Source organism: Salvia hispanica, unplaced genomic scaffold, assembly GCF_023119035.1.
Source record: "Salvia hispanica cultivar TCC Black 2014 unplaced genomic scaffold, UniMelb_Shisp_WGS_1.0 HiC_scaffold_792, whole genome shotgun sequence".
Classification (NCBI taxonomy): Eukaryota; Viridiplantae; Streptophyta; class Magnoliopsida; order Lamiales; family Lamiaceae; genus Salvia; species Salvia hispanica.
In genome coordinates, this window is record NW_025952568.1 from 39,364 (window position 1) to 59,369 (window position 20,006).

Here is a 20,006-nt window from a genome sequence, read left to right on the forward strand (position 1 = left end):
GATTTTAATTTCTTGGGTATGCAAAATAATGTTCTCTTTGTTAGGTTTCGTGCTCATTCGTGTGTTGTTGAGATTAGAGGTGGGTAATTGATGACAAACTAAACTTATTTGATTACATTACAACACAACATACCGATTACTTTATCAAAGTAATCGGAAAGGCAAAAGTGCAAAAGAAAACCACCAAAAGCAAGTAAAACAATCAATCTGTCGTTGCTTCTACCTCTACCTTCTTCACCGAAATTTCCATTGCTTTGAACTTTTCCTTCGGTTGGATAGTCTCTCAAACACTCCGTCGGACCTTCTTCGGTTGGGCAGTCTCTCAAACACTCCACCGGAAGAAATTGCACCCACCAATTTTTCCTTTCTTCTCGCACACAAGTACAACATCCCGTACGATGCTCGCCTGAATCGGCAACTATTTTCAAACAAGCTCTTTCCCGACACCAACACTTCTCATACGGAATCTTAGCCACCTACACCCATTTCCTTGTTCCCAACCATTAGTAGACAACGTCGACATTTCTATGGTGGCGGTCGTACAACCTGCAAAATATACAAACCCAAGATGCAAATAAAAAAAACAAAAGAGGGAGGAAGAGATGAAGAAGAGATGCACAAAAAATTCAAATGTGGACGAATGATGTAGCGTACAAGTCTAGTTCCCAATCTTGGGAAGAAGAAAAGTAAGAAGATGAATGATGTCGCGCAGTGCGGTAACTGAACGAGAAAGATTTTGTGTGGACGAATTAGTCCTTCACCCATTCAGGTTATAATGTCCGAAAAAGTGACGAAAAGTGTAAAAAACCTTCAAACGTGCATAATTACAAGTCCGGTACCTGGTGATATTAATTTTGTTTAGGTACCGCAAAAATGAGAGCATACAAGTGTAGGGCTCAATTAGGCGCTTCACTCAATATTATTTGTGGTTCGAGCTTCAATTCTTTCTCTAGTTCGATCCTAGGTGAGTCTTTCTCTCTTATCCTCTTTCGCTCTTCAAGACGATAATTTCACATCCTCTCTCCTTGATTCATAAAGCTCGTTGTCAAATTAAAATCCTTAACTCTTGGTCGCAATCTTCTACTCCTTCGTTCGTGAAATATTGTCCAGCTTGCCATTTGGTTTGTCCATGAAAAGTTGTCCACTTTGAATTTTTTTCCTATTCTTAGTAGATGGACCCCACTTTCCACTAATTTTTCTTCACATTTCTTAAAATTCATACGAATCAAACTTAGACAATATTTCATGGATGGATCGAGTATCTCGGAAAAATCTCGTCTTTAACTAGATTAGTTTTTCCGTGAGTGGTATTTGAGTCACAACAAAGTTCAAGGAAGCATGGATGAAATTCGTAGTTGCTGTCTTTAAAAATGATGAATCTTGAGAAGAACAATCTTCATAGCTTGAATCCATATTTAATTCAAAATTTTCTAAATCTCTTTGTTTAAAATTTGAACAATAACAGCATTTCACAATGGAACCGCACGTAACATCAGAAATATCACCTCTGTTAAACTCCCTTGATCTTTTGTCCAGAGCCTTTGTCCACTGGCAATGAGCTTAGACATTAGCTGTATGTGCGAGTTCAGAGCCAGCTCTGACATCGCTTGTAATTTCCTCCTTCCTTATGAGTTTATTTGTAATTTCCTCCTTCATATTGGAGTTAATTTAAAAAAAAAAAAAAAAAAAAAAAAACTCCCTTGATCTCACCAGACAGATTCCATTTTTTTCAAGGAGTTAAAACTAGGACATAAGTAAAATTTTGGCAAAGTTCGCGAATATAAAAAGGACGTCATCTTAGTATTTTAATGAAGAAGATATAGTAAATAAACTGAAATATCCGTTATGGGTTTGAGGGTATTTTCGCCCCAAATAAATTTGTAACAGTGAAAAAGTAATTCAAATGATATTAAATCTAAATTCATGGACCCAAAAAATATTTTCAAATGCTACGAGACCAAAATTGATACTACTACGTTTGTCTTTTTTCACCTTTAATGACATGTCAATTAACACTCGATATATCAAGTAATTATTAAAAAAAAGTTAATATAAGTAGAAAATTAATAAAAAAATAACATAATTTTCACTTTTATTAATATATTTTTGATGTACATATATTCATAATAATAGAATGACATTATTCAAAATAGTATTGGCATAAAGAATGTAATAAAATAGCTTTACTAATTTTAATGAATAACTAAATCTTTGTATTCACGTCAACTAATAAAATAGAATAGTTCAAATAGGGGAGCACTAGGTGCCTCCTATTTAGAAATACAACGTCATCCAATCTATCATTGACAAAACATGCAATATTTTAAACACAAAAATACAATCTAGTTGTATATGCATTTCGGATTGTATTTTAATTGTAGGTAAATTGCATTTTTTAATGTTGAGTTTTGCATTTTCACATAATTGCATTTTTATTGTTAAGTTTTGCATTCACATGTATAAATGAAATCCGTCTATATATAAAATCAAATTAAACAATTGATATCTAAAATTGAAAGTCAACAATAAAAATGCATTTGTAACAAAATCAATCCGTCGAAATTCATTTATAACTTTCTACAAATATATATTGTATTTTAGTATTTACAATATTTCGTTTTTTGCCACCTAACAACAAATGTAATTAATGTAAACTTTAAAATTAGTTATTAAACTATTACATTCCCATATGTTTATGTAAAAAAGTTATGCCATGGGATGAAAATGGTAAGAGTTACTTGATTAAGTAATGTCGTGAAATTATAAACAGTCAGTTGATTTAGTAGTGTCGTGAAATGATAACTAGTTATACGATGCATAGTTTTCTTTTGTCTTCAACTGTAATTTATTTTGCAGCCATTTTATACCTCAAGGTAAAGCATGAGGTTTCAAGGGCTATTAATGTAAATGTCGCAATGCATAATTAAATTTGGTATGTGAAAATCCCCAACCCAATCTTCAAATCTGGGCACCGCACTAGCAATAGTAATAGTGTTAAAGCAGCAAATTAGGGTTTCGACACTCAATCCTCGCCGATGGCCGAAGTTCTGAGCGCCACCGAGGATGATATCGACCTCCGCCGAGAAACGAGTACCGACGAAAAGCCTCCCGAAGCCGCTCCCTTCGATACTACCCCGGCCGACGCATCACCGCCGCCTCCTCCGCCTCAGCCGCCGCGCCGCGCCATACGCGACCGCGACTCCCGAGATCGCCGTGATGACCGGGACTATGACCGCCCTCCGCGCCGCGAATACTATGATCGCAACCGATCGCCGCCTCCTCCCCCGCCGCGTGAGAGAGATTACCATAAGCGCGGCAGGATGAGTCCGAGCCCCCTCCACCTCCGTATCGTGACCGACGCGGAGGAGGTCCGCATTCTCCGCCTCCTAGAAGGTCTCCGCCGTTTCCTCCCTACAAGCGGAGGAGGGACGATGGTCATGATGGCAGGAGGGGGAGTCCCAGGGGAGGATATGGGCCTGGGGATCGAAGGTGCGTTGCACATTTGGTTAATTTAGCTATGATTACTCTCCGACAGCTCAGTGTTGTTTATGTCTGCCACTATACCTATTGGTTCTATAGTAACATGGTTAGGATTTTATGGAGAACGTTGATTAGATGGCTAGGTACTTGGTTTCTCGTGTATTTATAAATTCAAGTTTCGTATTTGTATGATTATCCTTAAGGGCCTGCTTGTAAACTTCCAATAATCAGTTTAGCCAGGGATTCAGATTTTTGGTTACGATTCTACGCAGTGCAGACTATCCAATGCAACGAATAGGGGGGTTAAATATATAAATGTTCTTGAGTTTATGCATCTTGTTTAAGTTACGCTCTAACTTCCTAAGCGTGAGCACTGGATTCCTCCTTTGCATCTCTGAATACCATTACATGTTCTTTTATCTGCTAATAGGAGTATAGTAGTGTTCACATTTTACTTAGTTCCTTCTGTATGAAAATAGGTGCATTTTTTATATAGAATGATTTCATTGCGCTGCTCAACAAGGTTGTAGTGACATATGATATTTGGTTCAGGTTTGGCTATGACTATCCTGGTGGATATGATCGTGACAATGGAGGCAGACCTGGCTATCCTGATGAAAGACCACATGGTCGGTATATGGGCCGCTGGAGTGGTGGCTACCAAGGCGGTGCGTCTGTATTTTTCACTGTTAATGATATTGGGATATGTATTCTTTATGTGATTTCTATTATCTTCATTAATCATATCAACTTTTCCATATTGAATTTTCTTACTGGATAAAATGGTGTTTCCATATTACCATTATGTATCTCTAAGTTGTCCATAATGTTAGCACTTATACTACCTTGATAATCTGTGTTGCAATTTCGCTCCCAGTACCCTGAACTTTTGATGCTAGATTGTGCCAACCCATCCCCAGAATATCAAAAATTAAATTAAATATTATAGTGAAAATGATTTTATTGTCTTCTAGTTTAGTCCATCATTGGTGGCTGGAAGTAAAGAACAATCTGGAGATAGTGTAATATAATAAATGGATCTTGTTGGAAACCTTTTTCTCAAGCCTCCGATGTATCTCATGAGCTATGATAGAAGCTGAAATAGATGAATTTGGAACAATGGTATTAAAGAATGAATTTGCAGTGATAGAACCAAGAAAAGTTGAAGACAATAAGAATCACAGTACATATTATAACAATGTTAGAACATATTCATTTAAGATAGAATTGCTTTAGAGTATGAAATGTGATCTGGAAATGCAATAGTTACTATATAATTCAAAAAATAGTTAATGGGGGCCCATTGCCTCCGTAATTTGGGAGGGGGTTGTTGGTGGTAAAGTCTCTTTAGGTGCCACTTGGAGAAATGCAATAATATTTGGTGATCTAAAGATGGTAATGGTGTATGCTTGTTGCTTATTGCTGAGAGGAGTCAATGAGACCATCCTCATTAGCCATAAAGTGAGAGATTTTTGGCCTTAGTACTCTCTCTGTAGTCATACATGAGCTCATGAAGGAGCTTGCTTGTGCTTTGAAAGTTGCGATGCATCTAGTGAACTGTCACTTTCAATATAGTACAATTTAAGTTTATTGATGCGATAATAGTAGCTGATTAAGTTTAATCCTGTGACCTATTTTTATTCATCAACATACTTATAGTTAAGACTCTATCTTTTTTGCATCTATCTCCTGTCTTTCTAGTTTCTAGATTAGGAGATACTGGTTAAGTTGTTTACCTGCATGATTATTTGTATATCGGTGTAGATGTTTCTGATTAAATTACTGACAGATGATGCAGAAATGTTGAGAAATAGTAGAAGCTTTCTTAGTACTAAAACCTCAGTTATTACAATTAGCTGCTTCCTGCTGAAAATATAGAACAGAAAGGACAGAGTTCAACTTGCACTATGATTAAATTCTCCATTCCAATATTGATGTTCAGTCACTTTAGACTTTGACTTTGCTGCTGTAGAAATTCAGCTTTGCAGCCAAGGTTCAATTTTCGCCTTCAAAGGGCAGGAAAATAATGGACTCCAAAATTATAATTTTTACTTTTACAATTCAATTGCAGTGCATGGGTTTTCTCAATATTTTTTCACTTGTTTGGTGGTTTTGGTATGCAAATGATTAATCTTATTTGATTTTTTGAAATAAGATAACTTTGTTCAAGTGAGCCCTGGATCGGGAATTTAAATAGAAAACACAGAATGTACGATTAATCCTAGTCGCTCTCCACAAAATCAGTGTTTTTATTCTCATTAAAAAATGCAATACTTCTCTTACCTCGCAACCTTTTCATTTCCCGTTTGATGCAATATTTCAGTGACCTCATTCAACTTGCAAGTTGAGAGAATACTCAGAAATTTAAGATTGACTTGAATTTAGGAATTTGCAATTCAAGGGATTTCAAATGAATTTAAAATCTCTTGTTTTGGTTAGTGTGTGGATTTCTGTACAGAATTTCAAACCCTGCAATTTATTGAATGGCAACGTTTAACAAATTGTTTTAAATTTTTTCAATCACCATGGTTATACTATTAATACATAAAGTAAGAAACATTGTAGCTAATTTGTATGTAATATACGATACTATATGATTGTAAATTCAGAAAATATGTCTAATATATTAGTGTGAAATGTGTGTGCAATGTGGGTTGCATATGGGTTTGTGCACGTGTTTGTTTGCATGTTGAGCATAGTATATAGTACTATGTGGTGTGCTAGTGTAATGTGTGATATGTGCTGTGTTCTGTGTTTGATTATCTTGTAGTGCGTGGGTGAATTTATGACCTCGGTTTGTGAGAGAACAACAAATTTAGACAAAATTAACTAAATAATCACAATGGGTTGCTTTTTGGTCGAACCAGATTAGTGGATTTTAACTATGTATTTAAGTATACTCTCCCAATCCACCCTTAATTCCCTAATCCGAATGCAATCTTAGATATTTCACTCATGCATTCATACTTTGCTGAATATATACACCGTGGGTTTCCCTAGGATGTCATTTGGGTGTGTTCCCTAGCTTTAAATTTCTATGTTACTTGCCCTATGTTTTTCATTTTGATCTTCTTTTATGTAGATTGGGATTCGGCGTGGTGCTTTTGCTGATACATTTGGTGCTGTTGGAACCCAGAGGTAAAAGCAAGCAATTTACTGTATTCTGACTATTGTACTAAATTCAGCCTTTCATAAAGTGTGTTGCGTATGTTTTTGTTTTGATGCAATCACATGCAATTATAGTAAAGTCATTTTCTTTCAGTCTTAGCCTTTTATATCCAGTTTTTTGTGAACAGTGGTTCTCCATTGAGTTCCCTAGTCCTGACAAGCTATCTGCTATTTGGTGTTGGTTGGAATGATAAAAATAGTTAACATATACATATGCATGAAATTGTAAGAAGTTTATGAATGTTACCAAACTTATAGTCCCTGTCCTTTTCTAGACTTATTATTGCTCTTCACCGTGACAAATTCGGTTGTAGAAATTGATTCTCGACACACAATCAATATAGTCATCTCGGCTTATAATGAAGCGATGAAGCGGGTTTTTTTGTTTCCCAAGCCCTAGTGATTTGTTATTTATGTAGCAGGGGTTGGGGTTGTTTAGGAGCCATTGAAAACTTATCTGAGTGTTCAACTGACTGTTTTCTCGCACATGCTATGCCTGTATGATTTTGGCAGAAATTTTTAGAACATCTGAGGTTTTATTCAGGTTTAATAGTTTTTTCTTCTCGTACATTCAGTTCTTATATTTTAGTTTGGTTGTGTGAGTTTCCAACTCTAGTCACACTTATCTCAATCACCTTATTCCAAACCTAAATAAGTATAAATAAGGCAAATATATGAGGTAACAGAGAGAGTTTTCAGAATACACACACACACAACTGACACCTAGAAAAGTTGAAATTAGAACCAGTACAAGTGCTAAGTCAGAAGAGAGTTGTCTTCTGTGTGCATGCTTATAATGTTTCCTACAATTGAAGTTTGCATGTTATCTATAGCTGTTCATTTCTTTAGTATTCTTTTATAATGAATAATGTTGTTTTAACACTATAGCTAAATCTATGTATTTGTGAATTTTCTACAGGGAAGGAATGATGTCTTACAAGCAGTTCATTCAGGAGCTTGAAGATGATATTTGCCTTCTGAAGCAGAGTGCAGGTCAGCTTGTAGTTGCTCTAAAGTTTGTCAGTTTGACCTTATTAAATGGGCTCCATTTTCAAGTAAAGTGTATCTTTAAATTGTTCCTTATTTTAGTTTCTCATTCTGTTACTTTGTTTATTTTACCAAATGGCTGAGTGTGATCAGGTATCAAGAGTACCGGACAGAGTACATATCAACCCAGAAACAACTTACTTCAATTCACATAAAGATGAAGAATGGTACAGTACTTCCTTTTCTCCTCCTTCCAAGTTATGCTAAGTTTTCCTTTAACAAGTGTGTTTATTGGTTCAGGTTGAAAGACAAATATCATCCGACGAACTTGCTCGCTGTCATAGAACGGTGAGCTTACAGGCATAAGTTTTTATTTGGGCCTCTCTTCCACTTCATGCGAGAAAAAGCCTACCTTTATATACAACTTCCAGTTTGGTGTATATCCAAAGTTCTAAACATGCTGACCACTTTTCAGGAGGAATGAACTTGCAAAGAAGTTGGCGAAGGATTTTCAGCATGATCTGCAGGGTGGGACTCTGGATATGTAGTTTCCCCCTGCATAATTACTTTTGTGCTTGTGCAGTCTTTACATTTTTATAGATTTAGACAAATCTGACCTAATTTTATATGTATAAAGAGGTCCTGCTTTTAGTCCTTCTCGTCAAACAAGGCAGAACAATCCAGTGATCCTAATTCGAAGATGAAACAGATGGAAAAAGAAGGCGGCCCAATCGTGGTGGAAGCCAAGGAATCTGAACTCTCTTCTGCCCCAAAGGCCCACCCTGTCTGTTCAGAGACTAGAAGAATTCAGATTGACATTGGACAAGCTCAAGCTCTTGTACGGAAACTTGATGCGGAAAAGGGAATTGATGAAAACATTTTATCTCGATCTGATAATGATAGAATGAGCAGAGATAAATCTCATGGAAGTTCAAGTGGTCCAGTTATCATCATAAGGGGTTTAAATACAATAAAAGGTCTAGAGGGACTGAACTTCTGGACACTCTCCTGACTTATCTCTGGCGTATTCATGGAGTTGATTATTATGGATTGGTTGAAACAAATGAAGCCAAAGGTCTCCGGCATATTAGAGTTGAGGGGAAGGACCCCGATGCAATTGGTAATGGAAACGAGTGGGAGAAGAAATTGGATTCTCGTGGGAAGAAAACTAAAGAATTTCGATCCACTGGAAGTAATGACTCAAAGGAGAAGATAGATGCTGCAGCTCTTGAAGCTTTGGATCCGCATGTCCGCAAAATTAGAGATGAAAAATATGGCTGGAAGTATGGATGCGGAGCAAAGGTTGTACAAAGCTCTTCCATGCTGCAGAGTTTGTTCACAAACATTTGAAGTTGAAACACCCAGAAGTTGTCATGGAACAGACATCAAAAGTTCGTGAAGAGTTGTACTTCCAGAACTACATGAAGTAAGTACTTCCATTTTAATATCTATGTTGCCTATTTGCTTCAAAATCCTAAAAGTTTGTTGTCTTGCAGTGATGAAAATGCGCCTGGAGGGACGCCTGTCATGCAACCTTCTTTGGTATGTCTTATTTTTAGTTACCTGTTGGGAAATTTATGGTCTTCCAGTGTTCGGGTGCATATTATTGACACGTGCCCATCTGCAGAGGGGAAAAACAACAAAGACGAAGACCAGGTCCAGATAACAGAATGAAAGATGATAGAGGAAACCAGAGAACGGATAATCGTGCAAATGGCAGTGAACACTTCGATAGATCTGAGAATCCTCAGTCTGGGGATTTTAACAATGGCGATGGTGCCACTGGAACAACCCGGATGAACAAATGTTTGATTCTTTTGGTGGGCAAGGCATTCCTGTTACTGCTTTTTCTTCAGACATACCTCCTCCTGTGCTGATGCCTGTTCCGGTGCTGGGTGAGTTCGGATTGTTTCCTCTCAATACTCACAGTGGACATGGTTCTTATGAGTGTTTCAGAATGTTTTGTATGCATAAGTTGTTGATTGGATGAAGTTTATTGAATGCAGTCCACTGGGTCCTTTTGTCCCTGCTCCTCCTGAGGTTGCTATGCGGATGTTACGAGACCAAGGGGCCTACCCCATTTGAAGGTGGCAGAAATGGGTTAGGTGGACCTTCTCCAATAATTGCTATGCCACATACACTTCGGCAGGATCCCCGGCAAATGCGAAGGTTGGTCCTTGCTAGCTGGGGAAGCTGGTTTTTGTCTGTTAGTCTTACAGCACATGCCCAATGATAGTGGGCAAATGAGTACTCTGAGACCTTCACTTGAATTTAGGGCATTGAACCTTACTTTATTTTGTGAGAAGTGATTTATTCGCCAATACTAGTGCAATAGTTATTATCATGGGGAATTTCAATGTAACTCACCTAGTTCAATAATTTTGCAGCTACAATGATCTGGATGCTCCAGATGATGAAGTGACAGTTATAGATTACAGGAGCTTGTGAGCAGGCAAATGCCGTTGGCTTGGCTTTGGGCTAAGCTTGAGTGTTTGACGACGTGGTGGGGAAGTATGTGGAGTTTCTGCACAAGATTCTTTTTCAAGTTGGGGATATGTTGAATAGCTTTGTGTTGTAATACAGTCTTATTATGTGGCTAGGAAGAGTTGAGCTATTTATTTTTTAAAATGAAACAGATGAGCTCTTTCGGAACAGAAATGTCTCACTCTTTAATGTAATTTTACATTTGGAGATGCCTTATTAATATTTTTATTTGCAAATGAGATCAACAATGCTTTGAGCAAGGAAAATAGCAGGTTGGAAATAATAATTGAGATTCGAACGATTGGCAGACGTTGAGAAATATTTTCAAACCACGGCTTTGGACAAGGTCGTTTTCTTGTGGTGCAGAATCGTAGTAATTCTTGGATGTATTTATCCAATCAAAGCTACGATAGTTGATATAGTTATATAAATCATTAATATAATGTGGTTTAAAATTTTTAATGTATACTACTCCTAAATAGTACTCCCTCCGTCCCAAAAAGATTGTCATTTTTTATTTACAGATCCCACGAAGTTATCATTTACTTTTATCATTTTGGTAGTGGTCGTATTCCATACTCATTCCTCTTCATATTTTATTATAAAACTAATACTTTAAAAGTAGACAAATCCTACAACTTTTTTATCACTTTTAATTACATTTTTAAAAAATCAGTCTTGCGAAAAGTGGATATCTTTCTGTGGGACGGAGGAATAGTGGGTAAATTAATAGTGATGGCACCCCTGAATTCCTAATTTAATTTTACTGAAATTGATTGCAGACTAATTTATTTGTACTCCTATAAGTTTATAAATAAATACGAAGAAATGTAGGTGAATTGGCTTACGTCTACTCTTTGAAAACATGAAAAGCGCCTTCTCCGCCACCAAAATACAATACCCAATTATATTCCGGCGGCTGACCAAATTCAATTATCGCCTCCCACCCCCCTAGAAAAATAAAATATCCGAAAAATAAAAATCCCCAAAACCATTTAATTAAGAAAACCCTAAATCGTCTCCACCCTTCCAATTCATCGCCATTCACACACGCAATGCCATTAGCCTGATCGTTACAGCCGGAAATCAATTGTAATTTCTGCTCCACGATGGCCGAAACGCCGGATAGGACGCCGAACCAGACATCGCCGACGCGTTCCAGCTCGGTCACGGAGACGGTGAACGGGTCGCACCGGTTTGTGATACAGGGCTACTCTCTGGCGAAAGGCATGGGCGTAGGGAAACACATAGCGAGCGAAGAATTCACGGTGGAGGGTACAAATGGGCGATTTATTTCTATCCCGACGGGAAGAACCCCGAGGATAATTCCACCTACGTGTCGGTGTTCATTGCGCTGGCCAGCGAGGGTACTGATGTACGGGCGCTCTTCGAGCTCACGCTAATGGATCAGAGCGGGAAAGGGAAGCATAAGGTGCATAGCCATTTCGATAGGTCGCTCGAGGGGCGGCCCCTATACGCTTAAATACCGCGGTAGCATGTGGTGAGTTTATTGTTGCATCAGGATGTAATAACTTCTTATTCTGATAGCCAGCTTATGTTTTGCTGGCTATGTGATTTTATCTGAATTGATTCTTCAATGCTTTACTGGTTTTTTTAAAACAAACGATTATGTTTGCATTCTATATTTTGGGCGTACTGATTCTATTGGTTGAAGCATAAGCTCCAATGTTGTTAATAAATAGATTACTCCGTTGTACAAATCTTTGTGAATAGACCCTTTTGCTTTACTCCACATGAATTGCATTTTTCCCAGCCTAGTAGCATTCTCAAGAGATTTAGACTTCGTGTATACTACACTACTATTTTGTTATGCTGTGGTTGAAACTTGAAATTATCCTGATAAATGTTGATACGGAAAAGAGCTTAAATTTTTTTCTCACACATGTTTTGGCTAATAATGACTGTTTGGTTACATTCTTTTATGTAAGACATTTCTCCATATGGTGGAATATATGTCATGGCTATTTAATATTGAAATTACATGAATAAAGTAAAAAATGCCTTGTTGGAATAAGAAAAAGTGGTTCCTGTTGGACTATCAGGTTTTTAAGATCAAAACACATTTGTTAACATGTTTAATTAGTTTGTCCAGTATGGTTTAGCACCTAGAGAAATATACATCAAACGATGTTATGGAAATTCTTATTGTACATTTCATTGCTTTGTGACAATTAAGGTTCTTTCTGTCTTTGGATTTAATGATAATTAGTTGGTAGTACCGTTAACCGGAATTTCTTGCTGTCTTTGGGACAATTAAGGTTCTTCCTGTATTACTCTAGTACTTTAAAGCTGCTAGAGATTCTACCTTAAATAGCTGGGAAGAAAATTAATCTGGAGGATGACTCAAGTCTAAGTCTAAGCTAATGCCCAGGTTTTTATCTAGGACTTTGAGGTTTGTGACAGGAACATAACGAACTTTCTTTATTATCATGTGAATACGCCTAATGCATTTCATGAACGCCTTCCTTTCTAAATTGATGTTTTTAACTTCTTCTGTGCCTTAATGCAGGGGATACAAGCGTTTTTTCAGAGAGCTATGCTTGACGTCAGATTATTATCGAGATGATTGCTTGAAAATCAACTGTACTGTTGGAGTTGTTGTTTCTGCTATTGATTGTTCTAGGAGATTTTGCACTCTATTCAGGTTCCAGATTCTGACATTGGGTCAGACATAGGCATGCTTTTAGAAAACATGGAAGGTTCTGATATCACATTCAATGTATCTGGGGGAGAATTTCATGCCCACAAGTTGGTATTAGCTGCCCGTTCCCCCAAATTTCGGTCTGAACTCCTTGAAGGAGTAGATACTGAAGTGGAAGAGGTTATGGTGCCACACATGGAACCTAAAGTTTTAAAGGTGAGTGGATGGTTTTGATCTGCTCTTTCTGGCTCTACCAAGGTAACCATCTTACCTAATAGTTAGCTTATGGTAATTTGCTATTTCTGCACTTATATTGTTGAGGTTGATGAAATAACTTGTCTGTTCATTTCCTTGATGGGGAAAGTTGAATACATGATAATATTCTTTGATTCGACAGGCTCTGCTGCACTTTATCTACAGAGATGCATTGGATGAAAATGAGCTGATATCTAGCTCTTGCTCTACTTCAGTGGTAGCTGACACCTTAACCGGAAAATTGCTGGCTGTAGCTGATCATTATGACTTAGAAAGACTCAAAGGATATGTGAATCTCATCTTTGCAAGGATATATCTGTAAATTCAGTTGCACAAGTACTTTCTTTGGCAGATCGTTACAATGCTGCAGAATGAAAGATGTTTGCCTAAAATTTTGCGCTGAGAACCTGGCAGGTATATAACTTGAGGGTTTCTTTCTTTACCCCCTTGAATAATTTGGAATCTTGTTATTTCTGATAAAAGAGGAGATTCTCATTGCTTTCACTAGCTCCGTTCCTTATTAAATTTATTATATTAATTTGGCATTTCTAGGCTAATATCTTTTTTACTAACACTTAAGGTTGAGAATGAGATGGAAACATCGCTCTGGTACAGATATATTGAAGTTCTATATCATGGTGCCAATAGATTTTAGATGATAATGTGTATTTCTCAGCTAGATTTGAATACGTATGTTTGTTCTTCTTAGTAGCATCCTAACTTGGAGGAAACCACGATTCCCCTTAGGTGTTGATGAGATTTGTCTAAATTTAGCCAATGCCCGAGCTCTTTGGTTTTGTTTGAGGCATTACCCGATGTATTATTTATTTATAAAACGAGATCATTTCATGCTTAAATCACCTACTTCTGCTTTCTACTTTCTTCCTTATCTACTTAACATTTGTTAGTCTGTGTTAGTTTCATTAATTCAATGAAACTATTTGATGTGAGATACTCCCTCCGTCTGCCATTAGGAGTCCAGTACTTTGCACTCGTTTTATAAAAATGATAATAAATAGTTAAAGTAGAGCAATAGTAAAGTAAGAGAGAGAATAATGTTAAGAAAGGCTCTTTTCAATATTATTCTTTCTCTTATTTTATTTCTCCACTTTAACTATATTTTATCATTTTTACAAAACAGTGTGCAAAAATGTTGAGCTAATGTGAGACGAAGGTAATAGTAGTTTTATTGATGAGATAAGTTAAGTTGTCGCACTATTATTTTAAAATGGGAAAAATAGTTACTTGACTTGCGTTGTGGACAATATATTGTCTTCTTCATTCCTTGCTCTTTGAGTTTGTGTGCCTTATTTCTAGTAACACTTTGGGGAAGCGATGATGTGTGATCTAGTTCTGAGAAAGCGACTCAACCAGCTACGATTGTAACCACCATGTATTTTAGTTTTGTATATTGATTCACTGCAACATACAATCTGCCATGAATGACTCTTTGCAGCTGTCATGCGTTCGGATGGTTTTGAACATCTTAAAGAAAATTGCTATCTCTACAGTCTGAGCTTTTGAAGACGGTAGCTGGTTGTGATGAAGACTGCAGCAATGGTGGTGGCAAGTCTGGGAGTGTGTAGGCTCAGCTCTCCGACGGTGGTGACAACAGTGGCCCGGAGGTTAGGCAACGAACTTAATTTGGGAAGTAGGAAATGTGTAGATACAGGGTGAGCAATATTTCTGTAACTGTAATTAGCAAGAAATGTGTGTCGTATTTCATTCAGAAAATTATAGTAACAGGCAGCTGCTACGTTTGCTGTATGTCTCACGCGAAGTTTGTCTAGAATAATGTACTGTAGCTGATTGTGCTTTTATACGAAATTTCGAAATCAATGTTACGAAGAACGCTAATAGCAGTATTTTCCGGCAAATATGAATGGAAAGTGCCTGAAATCAAGTGACAGAATGCATGCTTCCAATCAAATGGCAAGAACGTGAAGCAACAAATATCAGGTCGATATTTGTCAAAATATTCTCGTACAGAGTAATGAAATGAAACACATACAAATGTGCAAAGTTGTTTGCCAGCTAGACATCAATGGCCAAGCATCATAGAATTGTTCTTGAAAAATAAGCCATTTCTGCCCCCAATATTAGGCCAGAAAGTTGTTCCACAGAAATAGAAAATAGAAGACATATCCAGAGGCTATTGAAAATTTGAGTTTTCTCGAATGCAAACCAGTGGACTAGATGTTAGGCACAATGTTCCAAGTACCGAAATCATGATCAATGTAGCTGGAGTAGATGAAGTTCCACTGCATCGACTGCTTTGCTTTCTCTGCTCAAATCGCCACCAAAAAATATTGCTGCATCTTTTAGCTTGTGTTCCACTGCGCCAAAAGCAGTTTGAAGGCATGAGAAATCCCGTCTGGAAAAATCATCTGGTTTCTTGTCAACATTATTAGCATATGGCATTGAGCCCGTTCATTTGCTTCTTGATTAACTAAAAATACATCACAGTAATGCTAGATAGCATTAGGAAAAAATGCGGATGATTAAATTCAGCGGTACTAAGAAGCGATGAAGGTTGTGTAGAAGGAACTTGTACCTGGAAAACCCATGGAAAAGGGCTCATCGAGAACGAGTTTCACTGAACGATGAGGAAGATGACCTAAAGAAGAGGTTTTGTTCTTCATATACTTCCCATTCCAACTCGTGGAGAGTATATTCTGAGTCATCCATAGTGGAATCATGTGGAGTGTGCAGAGCACTGTTGCTCTTGGGTTTCTTATAGCGTCTGATTCATTGATTACTGCTTCTAATAGACCGCTATTCTGCTCATTTGGGCGTTTGGTGTAGGTATCAGCGAGGCAAAGGAGAAGGGTGAGGTGAGGCCCAAGTACCCATCTGAGTTTGGAGTGAAGGAGCTCCTGCTTCATTGCGAGAAGGCTCTGAAGAAGAGTGGCCATTTGGGCAACTGGCTGCCGTTAGGCCAGCCTAGAAGCTCTTGCATGGTAAGTTACAGGATTATGATCATATGCAGAGAGCACCGAAGAAGATTTACCAATTTGTGTAGAATTATCAATATGGTACTGATTCCCACCAGGGAAAACATTACAGGTAGGAGCATTTAAGCCATTGAACACTGGTTCGGACCATCAGCAGCTTGGATGGATGAACTGCTGGGAGCAAGGACTTGTTATCGTATGGAGAGTTTGGACCCTGGTAAACAGGCTACTTGGAAATATCAAGCCAGTTATTAGCAGGAAAATCAAAGAAGGCCCTGTGCGTCAAAATTCTTAAATTCCACTCGTGGAATGTGAATTGACTTGAGTTCTGAGATGATGCAGATTACCAGATGATAAATTCTCGTATGTTTTTTCGTCACTTTGCAGGTTATCGTTCAACGACTTCACACAGATATCAGGTGGTAGGCCAGCACGTTGTCTTCTTTTGATTCTGGTGTTCCAGTAATTCTTAATCTCATTGTCTGTGCGGCCAAGGCAACTGCCAGTGAGATGAAAAGGATGAGAAGATGAGCAATATACTGAATATCACCTTTCTAAGCATGAAAAGTATTTCATCCCATGTAACCATTAAGTCTTTCAAGGACCAAGTATGGAGCAAAATATTTTCATCAGAGTTAAAACAGATATGGGAAAGATGCAACTATTTATTGTATCTTTTGGGATGAAAGATCATAGCTAAACTCTAATATATCTTGTTACTAAGGGATCGATACCAGCAATATCACACATAACATGTGCCTAGCTATAACTCAAAATAAATAATGAATAAAATGGTACACATCAACCTTAAAGGCGGGAAGATGGTCCCCATTACAGCCCCACAAACTTCAAACCTGTGCATGTAGTAAATTATCTCTATCTATCACATATACAATGCACATCTTTATTCCATTCCCTTTATATTTGAAAGTGGGTGATGGTCCGCATATTTCTTAACTACAATGATGCCATACAACAAACAAATACCATGCAATGCCATTTTAAACTTAGTGAGGCAGTAGACTGCCAAATGATTTTAGAATATGAGTGAATAGGTAAGATACTAGGAGCTGCCTAAATTCCATTGCAAGCTGCCTAAATTCTGTTGCACTTGGCATCAAATGAGGTTGCGTGCATGGGAACCAGTGTTAGAAAATAACCATCACGAACTTTACAGGAAATCTTTTAACTGTATCAATTGATAATGGCTATTATTTCAATCTTGATTAAAAACCATGGAGATGCAGCTGTAGATGATGCATCAGGATGGCGTAATGAACTGCCCAAAAGGCACACTTCGGCATTATTGGTGGTGGCATCCATGGTTCCATGCTTAATTATCACACTATGATATGACTATTCCTACAATCATAATTAAATTACCATGCAGATGCAGCTGTAGAAGGCACATGCTTATTTGCAGTGAAATGATGGCATGAGAAATGTCATCCTAAATGCAGAAACAGATAGAACATATGCAAGATATTTTGACCAGTCATGAAAATAAATTGAAGCATTGGGACACACCTCAGTAGCCATTCGAGCCCATTTTGTTTCCCATATTGGCATGGAGTTTAATTATGAGACTCTCTCCTCGGCTAATAAATGAACCTTTCTTAAGATCTGGTCTGAGAATCGTTAGCCCACCTCAAACGACAACTCTTTCCACAGCGGGCAAGACCTGAGTGTTTCTGAACTGCATTCCAGTTTCCCCTCTCCATGTTTTGTAACATATTCAATTAAGATTGCATCTTCTGCAGTAGCCTTTTTAAGTGGGCCATTCCCACCGACATTCCCTTCAATACCATCGTCAGCAGGCGGGGGATCTGTGCCACTGTTGGGTTCTCTAGAGTCACTTTCACACGACATTGTCGTCTCCCTAAATTTTCAAAATAACAAGAATCCAAAAGTTATGAAGCGAGGCAGCATGTGGGACATTGCATGGTTTTCTAAAAAATAATTCTAAACTTTGTGCAACCCAAAATGTGCAATCTCATTCTCTCACACAAAACTAGTTACCTAACAACCCAACACACCATGGATTTTTTTGAGAGAGAGAGAAATATAGATCACCGAAAGTTCTATACCATATAAACTATGAAGCAACCACACATTATTAGAGATAATAGACATAACACACGCTGCATTCACAATTGGACAAGTCGACGTCGTGTTGTAAGTCAGGTCTCCAATGCAAAAAATGGTGTCTTTGAGAGGCTAATCATGTTCTAAAATTCTACAAAATAATTACTCCTCTGTCTCAAGGTAAGTGATGTGTTCCTTACTGGGGACGTCCCTTGCTAAGTGACTTTTATTTCATTTTCTGGTAAATATTAACCACTTTTCTCTACCCAACTTTATTATCTCTTCATTTAACTCACTAAACACAACTTTCTTGATTCGTCTCATTGAAATGCATCACGTAAGTCAGGTTAGAGGGAGTAAATTTGAAATTTGTAGCACATCATCATAAACCAAGCTTGACCACGCAAATGTTCACACATTTTAAGAGTGTTGTCCGGTATATCCCTATAACTCAAACTCACAAAGCGGAAAGAAAATCAGATTCGGTTACTTATAATCCTCACTAACTTACAAATAGGCTGATGAATGATTTTCTGATGCTAAGTCAAAAGCATTACAATTTCACTATCTTTACTTCTGCGTACAAAAAATATTGTCATAAAATTAAGCAAGCACAAGAAAGGAAAAATATTAAAACTTTCCAAATAACGGAGAGAAGCTATTGAATTCTATATATCTAACATTATAATATAATTCCAAATTAACAAAATATCTCTAACAATTATACATAAAATTAGCATAAACAATAACTTTATACAAAGAATATTACTATAATATTCATATTCTCTACCTGGATCCAGCGACCTCTGCAAATTAAATCTTTCCAGATGAAAATCCAGTGTCTTATATCGTAGAATCCAAGACTCGATTTTTTTTTCATTTGTGTTTTCCTGGGAAAGGCTTTTTTAATATTAGAATATAGAAAATAAACGAAAACAATGCCGCAAACTCAAATCTACGCCAAATTCCGACGAATAAAATAAAAAAAGTACCAGCTGAAATCTTTGTTGAAGGTCCAGACAAAATCAGAATCGTTACAATGGGAGAATTGAAATTAACAATATTTAAAGAATCCCCAGAACCCTAGTCAAGAATTGATTAAAACAAACACCAGATCCACTTGTTCATTAAAATAGATGGAGAGAAAAATGTGTGCGAGAAAAAATCAAAGAGAGAGGAATAAAGCTGATACGATGTGAAATTTGAAAATATAAATATAATTCAAAAAATAAAAATAAAAATAAAAATATATACTCCGTATCAGAGAGACAGAGAGAATATAATTATCAACTAAAATGGAGAAAGAGATTTGAGGGTGAAAAACCTCAATTGAGATTGATTGCAGCTGCATGCCAAAGAAACTCATAAACACACATCTCAATTCTGGCCATTCATTTATTCGTGACTTGCATGTATGATTTGTTTTTATTATGTGTTGATTGATTGAACTCTAGCCTTGAATGCTCGACACTTTATATCTCATGGTGAGTGTGTGTGCTGTGAGACGAAGGAGAGAGCTAATCAAAGGCAATAATCTGAAATCCTGAAATACCTTGCCATTTAATTTTGACTATGTATCACCTTTATCCATTTTCTTTTTATTTAAACTTATTTTATACTATAAAGTAATTTTATAAATTCATAAAAATATTATTATATGAAATCTGAAATCATAAATATATAAAATAAAAAATAATTATTAAAAAATATATAATCAAACAAAAAGAAAAAATTAATAAGAAACAATATTATTATTTGAGTTAAGGTCATGAGAATTTATCTGATATAGCGATTTGTTATTAACCGTAAAAACTTATATAGCAAAATAAGTTTAAAGCTAAATTTTGCACACAATTAACATGTCGTTTAAATGGCTTTTAGATCTATCTTCTGGTCGATCGGCAATATCGATAAAAGTAATGTATAAGAAG

General features: G+C 36.9%; 1 long non-coding RNA gene and 3 pseudogenes across 1 annotated transcript; 3 read left to right on the plus strand and 1 right to left on the minus strand.

Annotated features, from left to right (window-relative positions):
* The first annotated feature begins 2,918 nt into the window (after window positions 1-2,918).
* LOC125200076 lies at window positions 2,919-9,309 on the plus strand (annotated as a pseudogene).
* Window positions 9,310-9,528: 219 nt separating this feature from the next.
* LOC125200073 lies at window positions 9,529-10,355 on the plus strand. Its single transcript, XR_007172662.1, has 2 exons — window positions 9,529-9,804; window positions 10,023-10,355. It is a non-coding gene; the product is annotated as an uncharacterized LOC125200073 (long non-coding RNA).
* A 748-nt stretch (window positions 10,356-11,103) lies between these two features.
* On the plus strand, window positions 11,104-14,622 carry LOC125200077 (annotated as a pseudogene).
* A 991-nt stretch (window positions 14,623-15,613) lies between these two features.
* LOC125200078 lies at window positions 15,614-17,859 on the minus strand (annotated as a pseudogene).
* Between the last annotated feature and the right edge of the window lie 2,147 nt (window positions 17,860-20,006).